Source organism: Salvelinus sp. IW2-2015, linkage group LG17 (assembly GCF_002910315.2).
Source record: "Salvelinus sp. IW2-2015 linkage group LG17, ASM291031v2, whole genome shotgun sequence".
Classification (NCBI taxonomy): domain Eukaryota; kingdom Metazoa; phylum Chordata; class Actinopteri; order Salmoniformes; family Salmonidae; genus Salvelinus; species Salvelinus sp. IW2-2015.
Window position 1 is genome coordinate 2,127,133 of NC_036857.1, and position 5,863 is coordinate 2,132,995.

General features: G+C 46.8%; 1 pseudogene; it reads left to right on the forward strand.

The window, feature by feature from the left end:
* Positions 1 to 5,863, forward strand: part of LOC111976834 (inositol 1,4,5-trisphosphate-gated calcium channel ITPR3-like) — a 63,884-nt pseudogene that overhangs the window by 15,083 nt on the left and 42,938 nt on the right.

Consider the following 5,863-nt stretch of genomic DNA (forward strand, 5'->3'; position numbering starts at 1 on the left):
GCCAAGAGTAGAGACAGTAGAACAAGGGTCATACTGCCAGGTTAGAGACAGTAGAACAAGGATCATACCGCCAGGTTAGAGACAGTAGAACAAGGATCATACCGCCAGGTTAGAGACAGTAGAACAAGGATCATACCGCCAGGTTAGAAACAGTAGAACAAGGATCATACCGCCAGGTTAGAGACAGTAGAACAAGGATCATACCGCCAGGTTAGAGACAGTAGAACAAGGATCATACCGCCAGGTTAGAGACAGTAGAACAAGGGTCATACCGCCAGTTAGAGACAGTAGAACAAGGATCATACCGCCAGGTTAGAGACAGTGATGAAACCTTTCCTTGTTCTCCACAGCATGCCTCTAATCTGGAGCAAAAACAGAACGAGACCGAAAACAAGAAGGTCCATGGCGACGTAGTAAAATACGGCACTGTCATTAGGTAAGGTCTGCTTTCCCAGCAGCACACATTCAGGTAAGGTCTGCTTTCCCAAGCAGCACACATTCAGGTAAGGTCTGCTTTCCCAGCAGCACACATTCAGATAAGTCTGAGTCCCAGCAGCATACATTCAGATAAGGTCTGAGTCCCAGCAGCATACATTCAGATAAGGTCTGAGTCCCAGCAGCACACATTCAGATAAGGTCTAAGTCCCAGCAGCACACATTCAGGTAAGGTCTGCAGTCCCAGCAGCACACATTCAGGTAAGGTCTACATTCCCAAGCAGCACACATTCAGGGAAGGTCTGAGTCCCAAGCAGCACACATTCAGGTAAGGGCTGCATTCCCAGTAGCACACATTCAGGTAAGGTCTGAGTCCCAAGCAGTACACATTCAGGTAAGGTCTGAGTCCCAAGCAGCACACATTCAGGTAAGGTCTGAGTCCCAAGCAGCACACATCCAGGTAAGGTCTGAGTCCCAAGCAGCACACATTCAGGTAAGGTCTGAGTCCCAAGCAGCACTCGTGGTAATCTCTGGAGTGGAACAATATCAAATACATCAAACAAATCAAATTGTATTTGTCACATCGCCCAAATACAACAGGTGTAGACCTTACAGTGAAATGCTTACTTACGAGCCCTTAACCAAGAATGCAGTTTTAAGAAAATACCTTAAAAAAAGTGAGATAAAAGTAACAAATAATTTAAAGAGCAGCAGTAAATAACAATAGCGAGGCTATATACAGGGGGTACCGGTACAGAGTCAATGTGTGGGGGCACCGGTTATTTGAGGTAATTGAGGTAGTATATACATGTAGGTGGGGTTATTAYAGTGACTATGCATAGATAATAAGAGAGTAGCAGCAGCGTAATCTAATTGGATTAGGCCGATGTCAATGAATGGCTGGTCTTGTYCCTGAGGGGAAGCTTGAGCACACCTGCACATTCTCAGTGTGATGGGTCTGCAGATCACCAATCAGTAATGTGTCTGGTAAAGGGTTTGAGCACACCTGCACAGTATCAATCAGGYAGCGGTCCCAGAATACCTGTGTTTTGAATCACTTTCAGCAAGTATGCACCCAGCTAGCACATASCGTTCAGAGAACCATATGTTACTTYGAGCTTGGTGAGAGTGTGGTTGTCCTATAGTTATGTTACGTTCTTCCCACAACGTTCTGGGAAATGGTGCAGGATAGTTGCTTGGCTTTGGAACATTCTCAAACACATTAAATTACAAATATTATTTTCTAGGTATTTACTWTTAAACAGAACTTTTCCTAAAAGTTCAAACATGTTTACATTCAACTGACATTTTAGTAGTGTTCTAGGAACGTTCTCCAACTGGTTTGACGTTGGGAATGTTCTCAAATAGATCAGAGAATGTTAGGAAACAAACGTTCTTCTGTCAGTAGTTCAGCATAAAGTTTCCTATAGGTTTCCTATTTCCTATATGGTCRTATTTAACATCATGCTCAAACATTAAGAAAACGTTCCATAAAAACGACAAAGTTTCAGGGAATGTTCTAATAAAGTTATTTAAAAACGTATATATTAAGTTCTCAGTATCAACAAAATTCTCTCATGTTGRGTGTTGGCCACACCCACTAATTGGCTACACCAGATCTTAATGAGTGCTTGTTTCCTTTGAAATGGGGTCTGTTTGAATAAACTAAAATGAACAGCTTTATATGAGTTGTAAAAACATGGCATGATAGCTCCATCCTGGTGGCGCAGTGGACTAATTCCATGGACAGAGAATAGAAGATTCTAGGTTTGGGTCTCACTGATGCTGTGTCACGATGAAAAATAAATGTGTTTGCTTGATTAATGCCTAAGGAAATGAATTTCCCTGTGTCCTAACTGTGCTTGGAGTTCAGAAAAGTCTTATTGAAACATTCAGTGAAAGTTTTAGAGGAGATTACAGGTAGTTGAGCTACAGAGACTGACTACTCTAATAAGACGGAGATTACCAGGTAGTCTTGGTCGTCCAGGCTGACCCACAAGATAATAGAGAGATATAAAGATAGATTTGGTCGGTCGGTGACCCAGGTCTTCATGGAGGGAGATTACCAGGTAAGTTTGGATCGTCAGGGCTTGACCCAGTCTTTATGAGGAATTACCAGGTAGTATTGGTCCGTCAGGCATGACCCTCTTATCATGAAGAATACCACGTAGTTGGTCGATCAGGTGACCCCATTTGAATGGAAGGAGACATTAAAGTGATTGGTCCATCAGATTGAACCAGTCTTAATGGACGATATTACCAAGTAGTTTGTCCCGTCAGGCTGACCCCAGTCTTATGGGGAGATTACCAGGTAGTATTGGTTCTCAGGTGACCCCATTTAATGAGGAGATTACCAGTAGTTTGTCCGTCAGGCTGACCCCAGCTTCATGAGGAGAGATTACCAGGTGTTTGTCGTCAGGCTGACCCCAGTTTCAATGAGGAGATTACAGGTTTGTGTCCGTAGGGCTGACCCCCAGTCTTAATGGAGGAGATTACCAAGTAGTTTGGTCCTCAGGCTGACCCCAGTCTCATAAGGGAGATATGACGGTAGTATGGTCCGTCAGGCTGACCCATCTTAATAGGAGAGATACAGGTAGTTTGGTCCGTCAGCTGACCCCCATTTCATGGAGAGATTACAGAGTTTGGTCCGTCAGCTGACCCAGTCTTAATAGGAGAGATTCCAGGTAGTTTTGTCCGTACGCGACCCCAGTCTTAATGGAAGAGATTACCAGGTAGTTTGGATCCGTCAGGTGACCCCCATCTTCAATAGAGGAGATTACCAGGTAGTTTGGCCGTCAGGCTGACCCCCAGTCTTAATGAGGAGATACAGGTAGTTGTCCGTCAGGCTGACCCCCATCTTAATTGGAGGAGAATTACCAGTAGTTTGGTCGTCAGGCTGACCCCAGTATTAGAGGAGATTACCAGGTATTGCCCTGTCTCGGCTGACCCTAGTTTCATAGGGAAGAGATTACCAGTAGTTTGTTTCGTCGCTGACCCCAGTCTTAATGGAGGGAGATCCACGAGTTGTTGTCGTCAGGCTGACCCCCAGTTTCATGGAGGAGAATTACAGTAGTTTGGTCGTCAGCTGACCCCCAGTTTAATGGAGAGATTACCAGGTAGTTTGTCCGTCAGGCTGACCAGTCTTCATAAGAGAGATTACCAGTAGTTTGGTCAGCTGACCCCCAGTCTTAATGGAGAGAATACAGGTAGTTTGGTCCATCAGGCTGACCCCCAGTCTTAATGGAAGGAGATTACAGGTAGTTGGTCCTCAGCTGACCCCAGTCTTAATGGAAGAATTACCAGGTAGTTTGTCCGTCCGGCGTGACCCCAGTCTTAATGAGGAGATTACCAGGTAGTTTGTCCGTCAGGCTGACCCCCAGTCTTAATGAGGAGATTACCAGGTATTTGGTCCGTCAGGCTAGACCAGTCTTAATGGGAGATTACAGTATTGATTCTCAGCTGACCCCCAGGTATCTAAGGAGGAGATTACCAGAGTAGTTTGGTCTCAGGCTGACCCCCAGTCTTAATGAGGAGATTACCAGTTGTGTTGGTCCCGCAGCCTGACCCAGTCATAAGGAGGAGATTACCAGTAGTTTGGTCCGTCAGGCTGACCCCCAGTCTTATGGAGGAGATTACAGGATGTTTGGTCGTAGGCTGACCCCAGTCTTCATGAGGAATTACCAGTAGTTTGTCCGTCAGGCTACCCCCAGTCTTCATGGAGAATTACCAGGTAGTTTGGTCGAGGCTGACCCCTCCGTATATAGAGAGAATACCAGTAGTTTGGTCACTCAGGCTGACCCCCATTTACTGGGAGAGCATTTACCAGTAGTTTGGTCCGTCAGGCTGACCCAGTCTTCATGGAGAGGAATTACCAGTAGTTTGGTCCGTCAGCTGACCCCCAGCTTTAATGGAGGAGTTACAGTAGTTTGGTCAGTCAGGCTGACCCCAGTTAATGGAGGATACAAGGATAGTGTTGGTCGAGGCTATATCATTATGGGGATTAATAAGTGTATGGTCTCAGCTGACCCCATCTAATGGGCGACGATTACCAAGGTAGTTTTTGTCGTCAGGCTGACCCCCAGTCTTCAAAGAGCATTACCAGGTAGTTTGGCCGTCAGGCTGACCCCCAGTCTTCATAGAGGAGATTTCCAGGTAGTTTGGTCCGTCAAGGCTGACCCCCAGTCTTAATGAGGAGATTAGGTTAAGTTATGGGTCCGTCAGGCTGACAACTCCAGTCTTATAAGGAGATTACCGAGGTAGTTTGGTCCGTCAGGCTGACCCCAGTCTATCTGGAGCAGTAGAGTACTGCCAGGTAGTTTGGTCCGTCAGGCTGACCCCAGTCCTCATGGAGGAGATTGCCCAGGTAGTTTGTCCGTCAGGCTGCCCAGTTTCAAGAGGAGATTACCAGTAGTTTGTCCGTCAGGCTGACCCCTCAATGGAGAGATTACCAGTAGTTTGTCCGTCAGGCTGACCCCATTTATGAGGAGAATTTACCAGGGTAGTTTGGTCCCGTCAGGCTGACCCAGTCTTAATGGAGGAGATTACCAGGTAGTTGGGTCCGTCAGCTGACCCCCAGTCTTAATGGAGGAGATTACCAGGTAGTTTGCGTCGTCAGGCTGCCCAGTCTTCATGAGGAGATTCCAGGTAGTTTGGTCCGTCAGGCTGACCCCAGTCTTAATGGAGGAGATTACCAGGTAGTTTGGTCCGTCAGGCTGACCCCCAGTCTAATGGAGGATTACAGTAGTTTGGTCGTCAGGCTGACCCCAGTCTTAATGGAGGAGATTACCAGGTAGTTTGGTCCGTCAGGCTGCCAGTCTTATGAGGAGATTACCAGGTAGTTTGGTCCGTAGGCTGACCCCAGTCTTAATGGAGGAGATTACAGGTAGTTTGGTCCGTCAGGCTGACCCCCAGTCTTATGAGGAGATTACCAGGTAGTTTTGTCCGTCAGGCTGACCCCTCAGTTAATGGAGAGATTACCAGGTATGTTTGGTCTGTCAGGCTGACCCCCAGTCTTATAGAGGAGATTACCAGGTTTAGTGTTGGTCCTGTAGGCTACCCCCAGTCTTAATGGAGGAGATTACCAGTAGTTTGGTCCGTCAGGCTGACCCCCAGTCTTATGGAGGAGATTACCGGTAGTTTGGTCCGTCAGGCTGACCCCCATCTTATAGAGGAGATTACCAGGTAGTTTGTCCGTCAGCTGACCCAGTCTATGGAGGAGATTACCAGGTAGTTTGGTCCGTCAGGCTGACCCAGTCTTAAGGAGGATTACAGGTAGTTTGGTCCGTCAGGCTGACCCCCAGTCTTAAATGAGGAGATTACAGGTGAGTTTGGTCCGTCAGGATGACCCCAGTCTTAAATGGAGGCAGATTACAGGTAGTTTGGTCCGTCAGGCTGGACCAGTCTTCATGGAGGATGATTACCAAGGTAG